The sequence below is a fragment of the Vicugna pacos genome, chromosome 19 (assembly GCF_048564905.1).
Source record: "Vicugna pacos chromosome 19, VicPac4, whole genome shotgun sequence".
NCBI lineage: Eukaryota > Metazoa > Chordata > Mammalia > Artiodactyla > Camelidae > Vicugna > Vicugna pacos.
The window spans coordinates 36,916,510-36,938,465 of NC_133005.1; the positions used below are offsets into that span (position 1 = coordinate 36,916,510).

At 53.0% G+C, this 21,956-nt stretch overlaps 1 long non-coding RNA gene across 1 annotated transcript; it reads left to right on the forward strand.

The window, feature by feature from the left end:
• Positions 1 to 1,851: 1,851 nt before the first annotated feature.
• Positions 1,852 to 15,433, forward strand: LOC140687309 (uncharacterized). Its single transcript, XR_012061511.1, has 4 exons — positions 1,852 to 2,084; positions 9,195 to 9,335; positions 9,437 to 9,554; positions 15,298 to 15,433. It is a non-coding gene; the product is annotated as an uncharacterized lncRNA (long non-coding RNA).
• Positions 15,434 to 21,956: the final 6,523 nt, after the last annotated feature.

Genomic DNA, 21,956 nt, shown 5'->3' on the forward strand with positions numbered 1-21,956 from the left:
CCTAGCCTGGAATTCTCTCACCCAGCCTAGTTTTTGAACTCAGCTATTTCTGATCATCCCAAGGGAGAATGTTTCCTGCCTCTGGCAGAAAAATCAGGGGAGAAATGAGAGGCCTGTGGTCTGGCCCCAAACTCAGTTTCGGCAAGCTTGGCCAGACAAGAATTCTTTCCTTTTCTCTTTCTTTCCATTCCTTCCCTTTTTTCTTTCTTTTCTTCTTTCTTTCCTTCTTCCTCTCTCTTCCTTGCTTCCTCCCCACCCTCTCCCTCCTGTCAGAAATAAAACACCGCTTACTCCAGCCCACCTCGCACCTGGGTCCTGCTCTCACCCTCGCCTGGATGACTTCCATCTCAGCCCTGCTCCAGGCCTAGCTGGCTACGTTAGACCCCAGTACATCAAGCACCAGCGACACTTATTAAAATGCAGACCCCAGGACCCTGCGTAGACACAGGCATGTTTGCACAGTGGGGATGGGGCCGGTGGAGATGAACACCCAGTGCAGATTCGGATGCAGGTGATTCATGGGACACTGCACAAGGGAGTCCTTGGAGGGCCTTGAAGATCAAGGTTGAAAGTTGTGCCAGGAGTGGGGCAGCGGGCGAGGGCCTGGACTCCTCTGAACGGGCGTGAACTGAGCTGGGGCCCTGAAGTAGGGACCCTCTCAGCCATTTGGCTGTTTGGATTCAAGTTCTACCTCAGCTAATTTTTCACTCTAAGCAGGTGTCACAACTTCTCTGGTTTACTCATCTGAGAAAAGGAGAGTCAGACTCAGTATGTGCTGAGCTGTTAGTGTATACCAGGCTCTGTGCTCAGCCCTTTGCATGGAGAAATGTGTTCACAACCCCATGAGGGGAGTACTGTTATTCTTGTTAACTTTTCAGAAAATGAAACTGAGGCTCAGAGTGGTCAAGTTACTTGCTCAAGTTCACACAGCTGGTAGGTGGCAGAGCTGGGACTTAAATCTAGGCATCTGGCTCCAGACCCTATGCTCTTACCAGTGTAAAGTTTTAGCTTTATGTTATTCACTGCTGTGTCCCCATTGCCTGGCACATGGCAAGTCTCACTAAATATTTGTTGAATGAATAAATGATTGCCCATTGGAGGGAGTTGACTCAACTAATAGGTACTCTGTAATTGCTTATTCTCCCTAAACGAGTGAGATATTAAAGCAAGTGCTAATCCTTGTAGGGAGCCTTGGTCCTCTCGCCCTGCTTTGAGTAACAGGGATAGTAACAGTCCTACCACTTAGGGTTGTTACAGGGTTCACACAAGATGATGTCAGGACACCTAGCTCCGTGGTACATGCTCTATGGCATTAGCTGCTTTGATCAGCTTCCTGGTCTCTTTTTCATTCTGGTTTCCTGATGTGATCCTGTCTCCCTCACCAGCCACACAGGGCTCTGGCTGGTGCCAAGCAAACAGTAGGTGTTCAGAGGAGAGGGATAAATACATGAGTGCTTGCTGTGTGTTGGGCTTTTTAAACACTCATCATCTGACCCACTTTTCCCCATAGCCAACACAAGAAAGGGGCCCAGTGCCTGGCCCGGAATAGACCCTCCATAGATGTTTGTTGAATGACTGAATGAAATGCAGAATTGGCTGCGTTGGCGGAATGTGTCTGGCACAAGCCCTGCCCGCCACCCACTGTCTGCCAGCTCAGAGCCCAGCCTGGGTTTCCACATCTGCTGGTGCTGCCAAGAGGTGAGCAGGCTCGGGGGGAGGCAGTTCCCGGCTGTGGAGCTGGGGATTTGTGGGAAGGCTGCCAGGGGGAGGAATTTCCTTCAAGAAGTTAAGTCCGGGCTGAGTAATTCCTCGTTGCGTCCTTGTTCAGCAGCGGCTGGGAGGGCAGGCATGGGGCCGTGGGACTCGCAGTGCTAGCTGAGCCTGGAGCTCTGCCAGCTGCGGCTCTTGGGCCCCAGGCTCTGCCTCAGGACTAGCATCAGCGTCCAGGAGGTGCCATGGTCGTCTTGGACGGGTCACATCGCCTCTCTGAGCCTCAGTTTCCTCATCGGCATCGTGGGAGGGCAGCTGTCCCAGCCTGGTGGTGCTGCTCTGAGATTCAGCAGGGTCATGCTTGCCAGGCTGGGGTGAGTTTTACTATCGTATGGGGGACTGGAGCTGTCTGGGGGTGCGGACGGCCCAGCCTTAGAGGTGACGGGCCTTGAGGGCCTTGGGTGAGTCACTGTGTTCTGCAAGCCCCAACTTCCCCCGACAGCTTGAGCCTGAGACAGAAGCAGGAATGTTCTCAGAGGCAGGAACTTTTGAACCATAAGTGAGAAAAAACAGTGACAGCCATGATAATAATGCCTGTACAACGGGGCTTTCACTCACTATTTTATGCTTTTGGCTAATATATTTTACCTCCATTCACTCATTCAGTGAACATTGTTGGACACATTTCATCCTGGGCTAAGGTTGCCAGATTTAGCACAAATGAAAACAAGATCCATAACAACAACAAAAAGCCTAGGATGTCCAGTTAAACCTGAATTTCAGATAGACAACAAATAATTTTTAGTATAAGTATATCCCATGCAGTATCTCTTAGTGTAAGTATATCCCATGCAGCTCTTTGGCAGGCTCTTCTTGAGGCACTTTGCTCACACTGCCCTGTTTCTGTCTCCCACAGCCCTCTGGGGCAAGAATTATCACCCAGGTTTACCCACGAGGAACTAGAGGCTCAGAGAAGTATGTTCACTTGCCCAGGGTCACTCGGGTCGGCTGTCCTGACTAAGGGCCAGGGACTCACAGGCCAGGTGGGGGCCTTCAGCAGAGCCCCACTGAGTCTCTCATCCCCTCCTCACTTCCTGGATGGCAATTTCAGGAACACAGGGCCAGCCTGGCAACTGCCTAGCACTTTCTTCCTGCCCCAGACTTCACCTGTTGGGGGAAGTCCCTGTGGGTCACCCAGGACTGGAGGCTGTCCCAGCCAGGTCACTGGGGAGCTGTGTGGGCAGAGTGGGCATCCAGAGGGAGGGAGACAGATGGGGTTGTGGTCACCACTACCCCAGTCATGGCCTTTCATCAACAAGCAGGGCCTGGCTGATGCCGGGGGTGAGGTCTGGGCCAAGACAGGGCCATGGGAGTCCCCCTGCATGCCCTTGGGGAAGTCTTGACACCTTTCTGAGCTGAGCCCCATTCTTTCTGCAAAGGGGCATTCATTCATTCACTCACTCACACATTCTGTCTCATTTATTTGCATTTCGCTTCCACAAGTATTTCTTGAGCACCTGTTATGTGCCAGGCACTGTTCTAGGCATGGGGCACAAGGGGATACACCAGAAAACAAGACACAGAAAAAGCCTTGCTGTCATGGAACTGATGGTGTAATGGGAGAGACAGATAATAGATACATAAGAACATAATTTCAGGTGGAAAAAGAACTAGGATGGAAATAAAGTAGGGGAGAGGTGATGGAAGGTGACTGCTGGGAGCCTCCTGAGACAGAGCAGCCCAGGAGGGCCTCCTTGAGGAGGTGACATTTGAGAGACCCGTATAGTGAAAAGCAGCTGGTCTGGGATAGATATGGAGAAAGTGTTCCTGGCAAAGTGATCAGCAAGTGCAAAGGCCCTGGGAACAAAGCAAGCTGGGTGACTGTGAGAGGAGGTGTTGCTGGAATGCAGTGAACCAGGGGGAGCCTGGTAGGGCTGAGGAGGTTGGGGGTGAATCATGCAGGGCTGAGCAGGTCACAGTTAGTTATTCTCTTGGCTCCCTGAGTCACCTCCCCCAAGGAGTCTTCTTTGATGACCCTGGCTACACTAGCCCCCTTTTCATTCTTCCTCATAACACTCACCACTATGTGGCATCATACTTTCTGTTTATTGGGTGTACAGGGGTGTATTTTCTTTCTTTTCCCATAATTGCAATGTCAGCTGGGCAGAGTTACCCTGAGTTACCTATTGGCTGCCACGTGGCACAGAAAATGTGGCCATAGGAGACCTGCGCATGGGTGCCATTGATGGATGACAGGGAAAACAGGTCCTGTGTTTTGTGGATTGCAGCCTTGACTTGATTTAAGCTTCACAAGCCAACTCTGGAACCTAAGTCCTGAGTACAACCAGATTTTTTTGAATTAAGATAATAATCATGACTAACTTTCATTGGATGCTTTCTGTATGCCAGGCACTGAGCTAAGCACTTTGTGTGTGTGTGTGTGTGTGTGGTAAAAGACACATAAAATTTACCATTTTAACCATTTTAAAGCATGCAGTTCAGTGGCATTTAGTACATTCACAATGTTGTGCAATCATCACCACTATCTAGTTCCAGAACATTTCCATCATTCCAAAAGGAAACTCCGTACCCATGAAACAGTCATTCCCCACCCCCCACCCCCAGCCTCTGGAAACCGCTAACCTACTTTCTGTCTCTATGGTTTTGCCTTCTCTGGATATTTCATATGAATTTACTCTTACAACATGCAGCCTTTTGTGTCTGGCCTCTTTCACATGTTCATTCGTGTTGTAGCATGTATTAGTCCTTGATTCCTTTTTATTGCTGAATAATAGTCTACTATATGGATATACTACATTTTATTTATTTATTCCTCAGCTGGTGAACATATTTCCACTTTTAGTCTATTGTGAATACTGTTACTATGAGTGTTTGTGTGCAAGTTTTTGCTTGAACATATTTTTAATTCTTTTGAGTATTTACCTAGGGGTGGAATTGCTGGCTTATACGGTAATTCTATGTTTAATTTATTGAGGAACTGCCAGCTAAGCACTTTTTAAAGTGTCCATGGCTCTGGGGAATTTTCCCAATAATCTAATGAGAGAGGCTGGGCATTGCCCCCATTCTGCAGATAAGGAAACTGAGGCTTAGAAAGTGGAATTTGTGAGCCAAGATTGCCCTGATAAGAAGTGATGAAGTTGGGCCCCTTGGATTCCAAACCACCTTGAACCCAAGCTGAAACGGGAGACAGAGGGCAAGTGAGAACAGGGATGTCTTTGGTCCATCTACAGAGGAAGCCGAGGAAAGTGGCAAAAGGCAGCGTTTTTCTATCATATTTGCTTGGATTCTAGTCCCTTGTGTCTTCCTGGCTGTGTGTTTTTGTGCAAGTTGGTTCACCTCTCTGGGCCTCCATGTCCCCATTCAGTGGTGCTAAGGAGAGAAACTCCTTCCAAGGGCAGTTATAAGGACGGAACAAGAGGCCTGCCGCTGCTGTTACCATTGTGAATATTGCCGTTCTTCCCGTCTTTTCTGACACAAGGGCAAGAGGATTCTCCAGCCCTGAGATCCATGCTTTTGGGTTGAGTGGGGCTGAGGGCAGAAGGGAGTCAGGGACTCCCAGAATCTTCTCTCCAGAGGGGTTTGAAGGGCAACAGGCCCCAGGGCTGGAAGGGCTGGGCAGCCCAGAGGTGGATACGGCACCCACCTTGAAGTCCCATGTCTGTGCCGACACTGAATGTTTCAGATGGGAAAATAGTGCACCGTTTTCCAAAAATGCTCGGACACCACCTCATCAGAAGAGAACGTAGCCTGGGTCCGTTACTTCCCCAGAACCACACTGCATCTTAGGCCAGAAATAATAACTACGGCTTGTTATGTGGACGCCAGAGAATACAAATCTAACCTGGACACGTAACTCTAACGGGAGGGAAAGGGTGACTAAGTTTCACAGACGAGCTTTCAATGCGGGTATGCGGGCACTGGGCTGGGGGTCCCCAAGCCTCTTTGCTGAACTCGGCACAGACCCAGGCTTGCAAACACAGTGAATCACAGGAACATTTACCGAGCACTCGCTGTATGCACTGATTCATTGTGCACGAAAAACAACTATCCTAAACTCCACTGGACAGATGGGGAAACTGAGGCCCAGAGAGGTACCCAGGGTTGAATAACTAAGACATAGTTAAGCTGGGGTTTAAACCCAGACAGTAAGGAACTGGAAGAAGCCTTCCTCAGGGAAGGCCGGGAAGAATGTTTTGTTTTCTGCAAAATTAAGTGACCATGTTGGGCTGAGGTCACTGGCTGATGGGTGGGAGGTTCATGATCAGGAAATGGGGGGGGGGTCAAGGGACCCCGGGAAGTGCTCAGTGTCCCCTTTGCAGGGTCTTTTCCTTCCTGGACTCTTGGCCTGGCTGTTTCTTGGTGCATGTGTGTGTGGGTTGGGGGGTTATGAGTGAAAGGAAAGCCCAGTTCTGGTGCTGGGGGGCGTTGGGATCCAAGGCCAGGTCTGCAGCCCAGGGTGCCTTCCGCCTGAGAGGTGTCTGGGGAAGTGTGTGGTCTGTCCACATTGGCCAAGGCTTGGCTCCACCCAGCCTCCTGCTCAAGACTTGCCAACTGGGCGCCGCCACTGCCAGCACTGCATCCCCGGGGTGCCAGTTCTGCTTTGTGACCTGCGCAAGTGTAACTGCCCTCTGAACCTCAGTTTCCTCCCCTGAAAAGTGGGATGACCCCCACATGCAGTCGGGAGGGTTGCATGGTTGGGGCTGCTGCCCTTTCCCGCTGCTGCTGCCGGGAAGAATCCACGTGGAGTGTCTGCCCTGCGGAGGGGAGGACACCCCGGGCCTGAGCCTGGTTGGACGTCAGGCGGGAGGGCCCTTGGTGTCGGCCAAGGCTGGCTCCTGCCCTGCCGCCTGCCCGGACGGACGCTGGGGGAGGGAGGCCCCTATCCCGCCAGACTCCTGAGTCACAGCTTCCCGTTGCTGCCAGCACCATGGGAAAGCAGGGAGGTGGGTGGAGGCGAGGGAGGGGAGGGGAGTCTGGGGAGTGGGCGGAGAGCTGAGATCCCAGTTGTGGCCCTTGATGGGCAGAACAGAGAAAAACCATCTGTTAGGAGCAAGTCAGACATGAGGATCCTGGGGTGTCCGAATGGGATCCTTGCACCCGCTGGGTTACAGGTGACAAACTCAATCCCCAATTTCCTACCCTCCACAGACACACATACTACACTCAGCTTCATGACCTGTCTATTCTTGAGTTTGGGTTTGTACATCAGGTTCCAGCCTCAGGACCTTTGCACTTGCTATTTCCTCTGCCTCAAACACTTCAAGGGACTGGCTCTTTCTCAAACCCAGGCTTCGTTTAAATGTCACCTCCTCAGAGAGGCTCTCCCTGACCACCTGAGCTTTAAAGTGTGCTCTTCCCTACCCCCCCTCCCAATTTCTCTAGCTCATCCATTCATTCATCTGCCCAAATATACTGAGCACCTACTGTGGACCAGGCCCTGCTCTGAGCATGTGAGATATAGTAATGAACAGAGCAGACAACATCCCTGCCCTCACGGGGCTGTCATTCTATCAAGGGAGGTAGGCCAGTGAATATGTAGTACAATGTGCCATGGTAAGGGTCAGGAGGGGAGAATTCAGCCCAGGTGGTGGATTCAGGACACCAGAGGGAGTGTCTTCACGTTGGGTAGGGGATGGTGAAGGAAGGTGTCTCTCAGAAAGTGATGCTGCAAAGATTTGAAGGAAGTAAGGGAGGGGGCCATGTGAGTATCTGGGGAAAGTTTCAGGCACAGAGAACAAGTGCAAAGGTCCTGGGACAGGAACATACCTGGCATGATCATGGAGCAGCAAGGAGGCCATTGTGGCTGGAGCAGAGTAGATGAGGTGGGCTGAGGTCAGTGAGGGATGGGATGGGCAGATAAGCAGGCCCTGGTGAGGATTTGGCTTTTGCTGTGAGTAAGATGGGAGCTCCTAGAGGGTCCTGAGCAGAGAGGCAACAGAGGTGGTGAGATATGGTCAGATTCCAATTAGATTTAGGAGGGGAACTGACCTGTCTCAAAGATGGATTGGGGAGAGGGCCAAGGAGAGGGAGGCACCAGGAAAACGCTTAGGTTGGAATCAGGACCTTCCAACCCTCCAGGCAGACAAGCAGGGTCCCCCTACGTCACCCCTGCTCTGACGTGAGGCCCAAGCCTTGGACCAGGACCCCAACCCACAAGTGAATTGGGGCTTCCAAGTTCAGGCTTGAACCTGTGTTGGGCCGGGGCAGCTTCTCATGGCTCAGCCTTCTCCCGTGGGGGCCTTCTTTGGGGAGGGGCTCCCCTAAGTCTTCTCTCCTCTCTCATAATCAGGAGACTAACCAGGACCTTGGTCCAGTCTGGGACGTGGCTGATGGAGGGTGCTGGGCCCTCTCAGAGCCTCGCAGGGGCGAGAGATGAAGCAGAAACCACCAGTGACGGGAGAAGCAGCCTGTGGCCAGCCTAAACCCCCACCCTCCGCCAGACACACGCACATGGACTAAGTGTCTCATCCCTCTGGCCGTGGTCCCCCGCCCCCAGCACAATCAAGCCCATGGGATCCCATCCAGAGCCATGGCCAGTGAGTCAGCAGGAATCACCCCAGACAGGAGCCAGTACCCTGGTGCCTAGACCAGAAACCACCCCTGACCTGTCCAGCTGGACAGGAACAGGGACTGAGTGGGCGGAAAAGCTCTTGGAGCAGGATAGCCGAGGGGAGGCAGTGAGGTAAGACCTCCAGTCCAAATGCAGCTCTCAGCCACCTGCCCCCAAAGATTCCCACTGGGGTCTGGATAATAGTTTTAGGAGGGGGTTCCTGGCTCTTCCATCCATCCTGTCGAGGCCTTGAAGGTCATGCTGACTGCCCTATGTTGGGTTGTCATGGCATAGTGTGTTCATTTCATTGCATTGTTTCCGTTCTACTCTGTGTTCCAGTCTGTTCCAGGGCCTTGCATTCCTTCCTATTCTATTGCTTTTGTTTATTTAGTCATGCGACAGATATTTATTGAAAACTTACTATGTTCCAGGCAGTGTTCTAGGTGCTAGAGTTACAACCTTGAATAAAGCAAGATCCTGCCCTAGGGAGTTCATAGCAACAAACAAAAGAACAGCATCAGGTAGAGGTGAGAGCAGTGGAGAAGAGTGACAGCCAAAAGACAGATCATAAAATAGAGCTAAGCAGAAAGAGGCTACTTTGGGCAGTGGGATGGAGTGGGGTCAGGACTGGCCTCACTGAGAAGGTAATGTTTGAGTAGAGACCTGAAGGAGGTGAGGGAGAGAGCCCCACAGCTATCTGAGGGTCAAGAAGAGCATTCCAGGCTGAGGGAACAGCAAATGCAAAGGCCCTGAGGCAGGAATGTGCCTGATATGTTCCAGGAACAGCCAGGAGGCCAGTGTTGCTGGAGCGGATAACCAAGAGGGGCAATAGGAGCGATGTGGGGAGAACAAGACTTCTGTGCCTTTCAAGCAATTTAAGGATTTCTAAAAATATTTTTGCCTTTCCCAACAGATTTTTAGCAGAAAACCCCACCATCTGAGATGTGTCTGCCAGTATTCTGGTCTAAGCCGTTGCTGTTTGGGGCCTGATCTTGCCAAATCATCTTCCCTTTGCCTTCCGGAGCTGGACCAGCTGCAGTGGGGCCTGGGACAGGTTCATTCCTTCCTTCATTCCTTCCTTCATGTATTCATTCATTCTACTCGCATTTACTGAGCTGGAAGAAGGAGTGAGGTAGACACAATCTCCACCCACAGGGAGCTCAGAAGTCCAGCAGGGGAAGCCCTGGTGGAGGATCCCAGAGAGCTGGGATGAAAAAGCTGGAAACACTGGCTGCCTCTGGAGAGGGAAGGAACACCCATTCCAACAATAGCAGTGAGTACCGAGAGCCCATCGCTTTCTGAGCCTTTACAGGAATCAGCTCAGTCGTTCTTATAGCAACTCTTACTGTCTCCGTTTCACAGCTGGGGAACTGAGGCACAGGATGGGCAGAACCAGGCTTTGCCCTCTAATGCTTGGTTCTAGCCCTGCCTTCTGCATGCATGCCACTGGGGCTGGTCATCAGATGTGGAGAGAGGGGACTTAGTGTCCAGTTAATCCTGTTGTTAGGTGTGAAAAAAATTTTTAATTGATAAATTATTACCAGCATAGCCTAGGTATCCACTACTGGAGGAGTGGAGGGCAGGGAAGGATGTGTGGTGATGTCAGATGTGCATGCTGGGTACTGTCCAGGGAGGCTTTCTGGAGGAGGCAGATGTCAGGCAGGAGGGAACAGGAGGGACAGAGCGCCCCATGGTGCTGGTGGAAGTGTGGGTTGGCTGGGGTGGGCTGAAATGGCAGGTGCCTATGTGAGTCCGTGTCTGTGATGTGGGTGCCTGGGGTGTGTGTCCATGTGTGGTGTTGTGTCTGTGTATTTGTGCGTGTCCATCTGTGCATCAGTGTTGTGTGTCTGACTTGGGGCTGTTTGGGCTTCTGTATTCATATGCACCTATGGGTGCGTGCAGTGTGTGTGTTGCATGTCTGGGATTTTGTGTGATTGTATATGTGCAGGTCCATGTGTGTCATATTGTCAGGTGTCAGGTGTGTGTTGAGTATTGTCTGCTGTGTATTTGGGGGTGTGTGTACGTGTGAGTGTAGTGGGAGAGTCTGAGTTCCTGTGATCATGAAATGATCTGGGTTCCTGCGGATGCAAGGCCATGGGCAGGACCCTCCCTGCAGACAGTCTCCAGAACAGCAGCAACGCCCCACGTCACGACAGACAGGTTGGGGTGGAAGGGGTGAATCTGACCGCCTGGGCAGAAGGCTGAGTCCCCCCGACAAGCCCATCCCTCCACATCGCCCAAGGAGCCCCGGAGCCGCAGGAGGAGGCCTCAGGTGCACAACAAAGGTCAGGGCTCAGCCCACCTACTGCTTCTAGGCCTTGCAGAGCCCCTGTGGGGTCAGAAGCCCCCACGGAGGAAGTGGAGGGGTGGGGGAGAGTGGATATTCACAGGCCTGGGACTGGGGGTGCTTGAGCAACGAGGGAGCCCACAGGGATCTCTGGTCTCCTTGGACCCCAAGGTAGACTTGAGTTAGTGCACACGCGCGGTGGGGGCAACTACATACACTTAGCTCATGCCAGAGCCTGGGATGAGCCAGCGTGCTCTACGGTGTGCACAGATGACAGACACATGTGAGGAGGGATAAGTGCATGCTCCAGGGTAGACACATGGGCACAGACAGGCACGAGTATGTAGGGACAAACACATGTGAAGTGTCAGGCACACATGCACACATAGACACATGAGTGCACAGGCAGGTACTTAATTGAGCAAAGGGTAAGACAGTAGGGCTTGGTGGGGACTGTGGTGGACAGGATTCATTGTCACGCAAGAGAGCAGGCCCATTGCCATGGGAAACGGGAAGTCTGGATTTTGATGGAAATCTGGGGCAAGGAATTCCAGTTGTTTCAGACCCTGTGAGAGCCGAAATGACTCCTCTGTCTCTCTGTGGGCTGGCTTGGTCTGAGGGCCTGCAGTTTATCTCTGCCTGTTGGCTGAGGCCAGAGGCTGGGAGCTTGCTAGGTGCCCTAGAGAAGTCCCAGGCCTCTCTGTGTTCAGTTTCCCCGTGGCCAGACCTAGGGGAGGGCACACATGTTAGAGGGCTGGGACTGCCCAGGCAGAGCCAGACCAGGACAACAGGGGAGGCACTGTCCTGCCTGCAAAAGTCATTTCTCACCACCACCTCCACCCCACCCGTCTCCTGGCGTCTGTCAGGGCCTTAATGGATAAAACATCCTGCCAGTGCTTAGGCCCTCCCTCCCTTCCATCCTGAGACAGGCGCCAGCTCTGGACGAATGGCTCTGGGCACCAGTGGGTGGAGGGGCCGGTGTCAGAGTTGGCCTACAGAATCCCAGAATGAGGCAGGTCCCAGAAGGCCAGGGTCATTGTGGAAGGCTTCCTGGAGGAGGCGGTGGGGCTGGAAGCAGCTCTTTGGCTGCTGGCCTGGGAGTCAGACACCTGAGCTCACACTAGACTCCCACAAGGTTGTGACTATGTCATCTTGGTCACTTCTGTGTCCCTAGCTCCCAGACCTGGTACACAGTAGGCACTAAATAAATTTTTACAAAATGGAAGTACAGAAAACAGTAGCTTTAGAGTGCATTTTCTTTATGGTAAGACCTGTGAACAACTCTATGAGGTATGTGTTATTATTATCTCCCATTTTATGCATGAGGAAACAGGCACGGAGAGGTTAAGTCATTTGCCCAAGGTCACACAGCTGACAAGTGACAACTTGGGGTTCATACCCAGGCATTTCTGCAAGCTCTTGAAGGGTTCAATGCTTCTCTCTCCCACAGGGCTGTGAAGTCAACAAAAGTGGAGCTTGTCTAACCCCTGCTCATTTATTTTGGCCTGGCATATAGTAGGTGCTCATAAATATTTGTTGAATAAATTACACAAGCCCTATTTCTGAGTCCTGCAAGTTGCTTCGCTGAGCCCGTTTCCTCATCTGTGTGATGGGCTGGATGCTGAGAATCTGGGATTACCCAGGGCTGTGTCTGGGTGGGCAGTGACTGGCCCTGGAGCCTCCCACCTCCCACTGGCTCTCAATCACAGAGGGGACCATTCTTATGGTCCCAGACCTGGCAGTTCACCCCAGCAGGCAGGTGGAGGGGCTAGCTCTCTGGGCTTGGACCAGGGCTAAGAACGTTCCAGCTAGGAGCAGGACAGGGCCTGAGCTCACAGGTGCAGCCCTAGCAGGTTTGAGCTTCCACTGAGTTAAGCAGTGCCCCACCCTACCCCTAAGGAAGGAGATCAGAACCCTGTTAAACAGCGCACCTGCTGAGCGCTGAACCCATCCTCTGAAACCTGGCCACCCTCCCTGGGAGGCGGGGAGCAGAGCTGTGCCCATTTTACAGATGAGAAAACCAAGCCCCCCCCAAGATCCCAGAACCCAGTTCCTGTAGCTCCAGACCCTTTCCTCTGCCTGACCCTTCTTCAGCTGGGGAGGAAGAGGCACAAGAAGGGTCCCCTCAGAGCAAGACGGGGTCTGATGACCCCACAGTTGCAGGAATGACAGGCTCCAACCTCTTTAAAGGCCTATCGTCTTTCTGTAACTGCAGGAGCTGCTCAACCCAGTTTTCAGATGAGAAAACGGAGGCCCATCTTGTTTTGCGTAGTGAGCACACCTTCTCCCCTCCTCTGCCTCCCAGGCCCTGGGTGACGCCTCATCTCTCAGACATCCCCCTCCTGGTACTCTGCCCCTCACTCTGCTCGATGTGCCTCAAATACACCAGGCACTCCCCCACCTCAGGGCCTTGGCATTTGTGGGTCCAGCTCCCTGGGACCCCCTTTCTTCTCTTCACTTGGCTGTTTCTTCTCCTCGTCTAGGTTTTTGCCCGAACCTTCCCTCCTCAGGGCACCATGCAGCACGACCTCACTCTGAAGTTCCTTCCATCTCATCACCTTTGTCATGTCTGAATAATCAGGTCGGTTTCTTCCCATGCTTGTTAATTCTCTGTCTTCCCACTGAAGGTCAACTCCTTGAGGGCCAGCGTGTCTGTCTCATTCTGCTCTATCTCCACACCCAGCACAGTGCGTGACAAATCCGTATCACTGAACAAGTGTTTTTGAATGAATTTAGACCTGGCTAAATGCCGAATGCATAGTAGGTTTCCAGCCAAGGCTGTAGTGACATTGTTAGCCCAAGGAGGGAGAAGTCGGAAGAACAGGAAATACACACACACTTGGGTTCCGGTCTTGTTTGCTGTGTGACTTTGGGCAAGTGCCCTGCCCTCTCTGAGTCTGGGCCTCCACTGCCCCAGCTAGAATAAGAGATGATCACACACTGCATCCAGGATTGCTGCGAAGCCAACCAAACTCTGGGAAAACCAGAACCAGCCTGCCCCCAGCAGGTGCCCATATGCCCCGCCCCCTCCTCTGCACCCTGGGGTTCCCCAGCTGGCCAGGGTGAGTGGGGAGGCTGCCTGCCAGTGCGCAAAAGGTTGGAAAACTCCTGCTTGCTGCTCCCTCCCAGGCCAGAGCAGGGGCACACGTGCCCCAGGTCACAAAGCACAGGCAGGGAGCCCAGGGGGTGGGGAGTGGGCATCCTGGGGTCTCTGAGGACAAACCATCCATTGTGGCCTTGTGGGTGTTGGGGGGCTTGAAGGGCCTGAATGAGGGTGAGGAAGCAGGGGCAGGTGTGGGAGCAGGTGTCCACTGTCATCCTCCGCATTACTCTGGGATGGGGTGGGGAGGGGAGTGCCCCCATGCATGCCCCAGAACCGGCCTGGCTGGTCGGACACCTGTTCTCTGCTTCTTTTGTCAGGAATCATCACAGACGTGAGCCAGGCCCAGGGTGAGGTGGATAGAGGGGGGATGGGAGGATGGGGAGGTGGAAGGTGGAAGGGACCAAGAAGGGGTTTGGAGGGGAGAAGGAGCTGGGGGAGGGGGATCCGGCATAGAATCCCAGCCCTGCTCCTTCAGGCTGGGGACACTGGGCAGGTCATGTCACTTCTCTGAGCCTCTGTATTCATCCATAAAGCGGGGCTGAAACTCCCCTCTGCGTGCAGCGTCTGTGCCCATGAATTTTCCAGGCACAAGTGAGGGGTCAGGGGTGGGGGGCTCTGAGAAATGCTTTGGGCCTCAAACTGCCCACAACTCACGGCTCTAAAAGAGTTTGATTCTTTCACCCATGTAACAGTTACTGGGCACCTACTGTGTGCCAGAGCCCTGCTAGGTACTGGGGACACAGGAGTGATGGGACAGATGCGGTCCCTGTCTGGGGAGAAGGCAGAAATCCACAGGAGAAGGAATGAGTGAGAAGATTCCAGACAGCAGTATAGGCGATGAAGAATTAAATTAAGGCTGTGTTAGAGGGTGAGGGGGTGGGAGCTGCTTTAGACAGGGAGGTCCAGGAGGCCTCTCTAAGGAGGTGACATGGAGGAGGAGCACGGGAGATGTTGGGGGGTGGGCTCCTGGCAGCAGCCACCACAAGGGCAGAGGCTCTGAGGACCGAGCTCCCTTTGCATCTGCAGAGGAACAGCCAGGAGGCCCCTCCATGAGGAGATCTGGCCTGAAGGGACCCTCCCGCCCTGTTCCCAGGGGCAGAGGCCAAGGGGCAGGGCAAGGGCCAGGCTGGAGGAAATGGGGCCAAGACCCCGGCTGGCAGACTCTCCAGGGACTGCTAATATCCCGAGTGCTGGTGACGAGACCCAGTCCCAGGTGGCAGGGGGTGGGGGCCTGGGCCTCCATAAACAGCCATGGCTCATAAAGCTGATCAAAGCAGCGGGCCTGTCCTAGCCCTGGCCACTTCCTGCAGGGCCCAGAGCCTCCCAGCTTGTGGGAAGCAGCCTCCTAGCCTCTTGGACTGGCCTCAGGGTCTCTGTGCGGCTCTGGGCAGGTCCCTGAGCCCATCCGGGCCTCAGTTTCCCCACTTATGTTGCAAGGTGGGCTGAATGGAACCTCTGGACAGCCTGTTTCATTCCACACTTAAAAAAATTTTATTTATTATTTTATTTGTATTCATTTATTTGGAAGGGGGAGTAATTAGGTTTATTTCTTTATTTTTAATGGAGATACTGGGCTCTACCACTGAGCTATATCCTCCCTCCCACTTCATTCTACATTTTTGACAGGAGCTCAGCTTCTGGAATCGCAGATTTGCAAGTTCAAGTCCCCGTCCTGCCTCTGTGTGAGCTCAGGCAGTGAGCCACCTCCCAACACTGTCCTCAACTTTCCAGTGGGGCTAATGATAATATCTACTTCAGTATCCTCGAGTATGGAGCTTATTCAGGTAATCTATCATGATCATTTCTTGCTTATCTAATAACGGGAACGATCCTCAGGCATCCTGCTGGAGAAGCAGCGTCCCAGGAAAGCAGGACTGAGATTTGCGGAGCAGAAGGTGAGGGTCTGCGCCCCTTAACTGCTGCTTCTGGGTAGGTCTGGCCAAGGAGAGCCCCCAGAGGCAAGGATTTCCAGTGTGTCTGGGCCACGGCCCAAGGCCCTGTGTGAAGCAGCACTTCCCAGGCCTCAGGGCCTCCTGGGGCCTGGCCTGGCTCTGGAATCTTGGGGTTCTCACCAGCTCTCTGTTTCCTCAACTGCCAAAGAGGGATGAAAATCCACCTGAGGAAGAGTTGAGAGTGAAAATGGACCCAGGATTCTACCATGTCTCCCACCTCCCCTGTTGCCCTCCTGGTCCAGCCCCCTCCTCTCCTGCCTGGACTACTGCAGCGACCTCCCCTGGGGCTCCCTGCATTCCCCTTATCCCCCTAGAGTACACTCTCGGCCACAGAACCTGAGTCATACCACATCCTTCCTCTGCTCAGAACTCTCCAGGGCGCCCACCCCACACAGAAAGCCCCTGCCACCCCAGCCCTCCTGCAGCCCACAGACCCAAAGTGGCCTCGCCCAACCCTCTCCACCCCCCCAGTCACTCTCCATGCAGCCTCACCACGTCAAGCTACCAAAATCCGTGCTCAGGTTGCCTTTCTAAGCTCTTACCAGCCTCTAACACACTGTATAAAATACTGATTCACGGCGCCTGTCTCCCCCGTGAGCATGTCTTCTCCATGAGGGCAGGGTTTTTTTGTTTTCTTGTTTTTCTGTTTTGTTCCCAGCTGTATCCCCAGTTCCTTAAGATAAATAAACAAACAAACAGAAAAACAGTTAATAAGTGTTTGTGGCATGCATGGATGGATCCTCTCTCAGCTCTGGGAGGCAGGCACTATTGTTATTTCAATTCTACTGAGGAAGAAAGTGAAGTTGAGCAAGGCAGGAAGTTGGTGAGTTGCCTAAGATCTCAGATAGCTGGAGTCAGGGCAATAATAGTAATAATAATACAGCTAAGAGATATTGAGCTCCTACTGTGTAACAGGCCCTGGAATGTTGGAATAGGAGTGGAAGAAAAGAGCCAGGCACAGAGTAAGTGCTTTCCATGGGATAACTCTTGGAGTCCTTAATGGGACTTTCTATAGAAACTGTAGGTACTGCTAAGCCCATTTTACAGATGTGGAAACCAAGGCTCAAAGGGATTAAGTAACAGATCCCTAACAATAATAGCTACAATAGCCCCAGTTTACTGATCTATGTTCGGGGCACTGGCTTCATATTCGGTATCTCTCACCTTTACTACACCTTCTATTATACTTTATAACAAACAAACAAAAAAACAGTTTCTGAAAAATGCAGTAACTTGGTGTTGGTTGTAAGACAGAATGAGGGAACTTGAGCCCATTTCCCATGAGCACCCCCCCCAACTTCTGCCCCATGACATGCTTGGCCCTGAAGATGGAGAGGCCCAAATACAGATGTCCTTTAGACATGTGGTGCCTCAAAGCCAGAGGACCCTCCCTGGTGCCTTAATTTCCCCAAGTCTCCTAAGGTCTGGAGCTCAGGTTGCCCCCTAGCATGGAACTGGCAGGTGGCTTCCTTCCTGTTCACAGCTAGGACTCCCGCTGTCTCTAGGGAGGATGAAGTGGCAGCTCTGCTATGTGAGCAAGGCAAGTGGCTGTGCCTCTCCAAGCTGCCAGCTTCAACCACCTCGGTGGAGTCACAGCTTACTGAGAAAGCTTTGGGCTGGGGTCTGGAGCCAGGGTCTGGGAAGGAGTAAGAACTACCCATCCAAGGCCTGGCACCTGGGAGCACCTACTTCCTGCCTGGAAGGACCAGGAGGAAGGAACAGAGCCACCTTCACCCCTGCCCCAGGCCTGTTTCTCTTCCCATCTTGTCCGTTATAAGTGCTCTGCAAGCTCCCAAGAGACGGGATCCAGCCCTGTCCGCCTGTCTCATCCTCCCCTTTTCTGGCTGTCCTTTCTCACTGGGAAAGAGAAGTAAATAACCAGGGAGCCACATTCTCCAGGTCCCCAAAGCCAGCATCCTTACCTCTCTTGAATTTGCTTTGTTCCACCTTCTCCTGTGGTCCCTTCTCCTGACATTCAATCCCTGCAATTCGGCCCATGTTATGGCTCTGCCTCTTTTGCAGATTGGGAAAGTGAGGTGCACCGAGGTACCCAATGTGGTCCTGAGTCTAAGGAAGCCAAGACATCCCTCCCAGAGGGCCATAGCGATCTCTCCAAAGGCCAGCCTTCCTCGTCACGCCCTTGCCTGGGGTGATACTGGCTCAGTGGATGGAGCACACTCTGTGTGCACTGTCTCATTTTACAGAAGAGGGAGCTGGGCTTCAGAGGGGTGCAGCCACCTGCCTGAGGTCACATAGCTGGGAGGTGGCAGAGCTCTGGGACTACAGAAGGGGATACTGAAGTGCCAAAAGGGGAAGGACCTTGCCCAAGGTCATGCAGGCCCTGTTAGGGTCTAGATCCCCACTGAGGCTGGGCTTGTGCTGGAAGCACTGGAATCCCAGGCAAAGCTTTCCCACGGCCCTGGGGTCGGGGTGGGGGGACTGCTTGGCATTTCCTGTTTGTTTGGGCAGGACCTGAGTGGAGACATGCGGGGAGACTTCCTGTGGCCCTTCCCCATTCTCAGGAAATAATCTGGACCCAGGGGCCAGGCCTCCAGCTTCCCCAGGATGCAGTGCAGGGCAAAGGCTGGGAGCCGGTGTCCTGGGTTCCAGGCCTCCTCTCCCTTATTGTCCTTGTGTCTTTGCTCCTGTCCCCCACCCTACCCCAAAGTCTCTGATCCTTAGGGGGGTCCCTATTCTTACCACTCAGTGAACAGACTCATCGAAAGTCAGGACTTCAGGAGAGCCCGAGGCCATGATCTTGGAGAGTCACTTCCTGCTCTGAGCCTCAGTTTCCTCCTCTGTCAAACAGAGTCATCATGAGGGTGGAACCAGAAATGCTAGCTCAGCATTTTGGGAACTCTGCTGCCGGGAGGGAGGGAGTCATCAAAGTCTTGACACTGATCTGGCGTGGGGCTTTCCAGATGGGGAACTGAGGCCATAGAGGTCAGAGGACCCACGGGAGGACACAGCCAGCTGAGGCCTCTCCACTGCTCTTTCCTGGGAGGCAGCTATGCAGTGCCAAGAAGGCACATTGTAGTGTCAGACACTCTGAGTTCAAACCCCAGGCCTGCTATTCTCTGGCTGTGTGGCTTCAGGCAGGTCACTCTAACTCTCTGAGGCTCACTTTTCTCTTCTGCAAGATGGAGAGAAAACCAACCCGATGGCAGGATTTAATGAACTAATTAAGCAGAGTCCTAAATGACCTAATGGCAAAACCTGGCACCCAGTAGGCCTTTAATTCACAGTCAGTCTTCTTCCCAGAGGGGAGGCTGTTCTAGATCACCTTGGCTCCACTGAGGGGGCACAGGGTCTCTTGGGAAAGTCAAGAGTCCAGCTGGGGTTGCTGGGAGAGTGAGGCGCGGTCGCTGACCCACAGCTCTATGTCAGCAGAACTTGGCTTCTCTGCATCTGGGCCCTCCTGGGCGCTGCTTCTGCCCCGTTTCTGCTCTCTGGTGCCTGACCACCTCCTCCGCCTCAGCCCCAGCACGCTCGCTCACTAGTGCTGTTCTGCAGCCACACCAGCCCCCTTTCTGCTCCTCCATTCTCCAACTCCCTGCAGCCTCACGGCTTTTGTACCTACAGGTCTTTCTCTCTCTCCTTGGATCACCTGTTCCCAATATTCTCCCTTCTTTAACAGAAATTTTATTTTTAGGTCTTAGTATTAGAATCTAAAACAGAACCTAAAATAGTTTAGGCAATTTAATAAATATTTGTCCCATGAATAGATGAACTCTTTGTTTTTCAATAGACCCATCAACCCATTTACATTTATATTTATAGGGATATGTTTGCTCTTGTGTCATTCTGTATTCTGTTCACTAAATGATTGAATGAATGAATGAATGAATGAAGCAGAGTAAATTCTAGCTTGCTGGTTGGGCTGGAGATTGGGGCTTCTCCAGACTTCCCTGGGCCATTCAGGGCAGGACGAACATGGAACACATGCCCATCCCTCACTCTTGCAATTATTTATTCCACTGCCCTTGGCCCCCAGATAAGGACTTGTCTTCAGTCTCTCCCAGGTGTCCCTCATCACTTGTCTCCCACCCCCACCTCAGCACAGGAAGGGCCAGATTCTGGGTTCTGGGGCCAGATCTGCATGCCATCCCAGATCCTCCACTAACAGGTGGCAAGGGTTTGACTCATCCCCTCAAATCTTCATTTCCCCACTTGTAAAATAGGGGTCATAGTATTAGCCTCCTACAGAGATGATTGTTGGAAGGATTAAATTAAATAACTTGGAGCAAAGGGCTTAGCACAGCGCCTGGCTCGGAGTAAGTGCTCAGTAAGCATTCGATTTTATTATTTTTGTTGTTGTACCTCATTTTCCTTCAATTGTAAATGAGGTGGCTTGTCATTTCCGTCTGGGCACCTCAGGATCCTGCCTGAAAGTCTGGAGCTAGAGAGCTGCTCAGTCCACTCGCTCATCTCTGTCTCCCCCAGCCCCCAGAGAGGGTCACTTTCGAGGACTCTAGGGGGTTCACAGAGGCCTGACCCACCCCCAGGAGCTGGGAGAGGAGGCAGCACAGACTGTAAAGAGAGATTCATTCCTTCGCTGTGGCCACACCAGCATTACCCCATCACACAGATGAGGAAACTGAGACTCACTGGCTACTTAATCCACAGACGAGCTCTGAGCACCTACTGTGGGCATGCTGTGCTGGGCTCTCTCCACGGAGCTCACAGCCTCCTGGGGAAGATGGGGAAAAACCAACTCACCCTGCAGGATTTAAATCAAGTGCCTTGCTCAGCCCCTAAAAGGCTCCCAGAGAATCTTCCAGCATCCCTTCTTGTATAGAGGGGTGGGGACACTGCTCCCTTTTCACAAAAGGAGAAAGCAAGGCCAGAGCGGGCATCCCGTGCAGAGCCACCAACTTCCCAGGGATGTGGCAGCCTTCCTGCTGGTGCCCCTGCCGGGAAGGGAATATTCTTACTCGCCTTTGTGAGCCAGTGCTGATCCGGCTGTGTGTTCAAGGCGTCACTTCCTCAGGGACCATTCCAGGCTGGGAGGGCAGGGTCAGCGCCCCAGGGTTTCCTCTTGTATAACGTGTGTTCTACTCACTCCCAGGGCTCTCTGAGCCTCCCAAGGAGGTGCAGGCTTTGTCCCCTGACCTGGCACTTAGTAGTTGCCGAATGAGGCGCTGCAGGGTCACCTCCTCTGGAAGAGACGCCCCCACCCAGAGGTCTAGCCGCCCTGCTGCAGGTGCACACGGCACCCGGAGCCTCTCGCCCCTGCCCTTTCTCCAGCTGTGGTTCTGCTCTTTGCAGGATGACTGTGTTGGCGACTAGCATCCTCTCTAGACCATCAGCTCTGCAAGAACAGGGAGCTTTGCCTGCTTCATTCACTGTGGTGACCCCATTGCTGAGTATAGAGCCAGGCACATAGGAGGTGCTCAATAACTATCTGTGGAAAGAAGGCTAAGGAAGGAAAGAAGAGAGAAAGGGAGGGAGGAAGGGAAGGGTTGCAATTCATTACCTAGTTTTTTATTTGTTCGTTTAGCAAGTTCTGGGGAGAGAGTGGGACACATAAAGGACTCCTGTCCTCAAGGTGCTACTTTCTGGTCACTGCAAACAGCTGTGATGCCCGCTGGTGAACAGACTGTGGGGAACAGCAGAGCCGGGAGAGGGGCTGCTGGGAGGAGGGGTCAACTGGCAGAGGCAGGGGCAGGTCCCTGTCTCCCCCGCCCCCAGCTGGCAGATGCTGGGGCTGTCGTAACTGCGGGCAGCCCGGGTTGCCAAATGCCACCACAGCTGCGTCACTGAGAGCCGGGAGGGCACAGAGGCTAAGGGGGGGCCAGGAGCAGCCCCCTCACCCAGGCTGGTTTCAGCTCCGAGTCAGACAGAGCTGGGTCAAAGGTCAGCCCCATGTCCACTGTTAGTCATGCTACGTGATGTGGCTGCGTGGCTACGTGCTGCTGTGGACAGTTTTTCACTTGCAAAAAGAGTTCAGAAATGATGGCTGAGTATCTATATTCCCACCGCCAAGAAAGAAATGAAACATGCAGAGACCATGGGGAACCCCAGTGCTTCCCCCACCTTCCCTCTAAAGGTGACTTCATCCTGAATTTGGCGTCCGTGACCATGTGCGTGATTTCACAGTGTTACCTTCCTGGGTCTACCTCTGTATGGCCTTGGGCAAATCACTTACCCTCTCTGGGCCTCAGTTTCCTCATCTGTAAGATGGAGTGATAACTTTCCCCTCTTGGAGGGTGAGAGCAGACAAGCACTGTGCAAAGTGCTCAGATGAAGGCCTGCAGTAAGCACGACCCCAGCGCTGGTCATGGTGCTTATTTTCATTGAACACCCAGAAGCGGGGACAGAGAGCCATCGCTT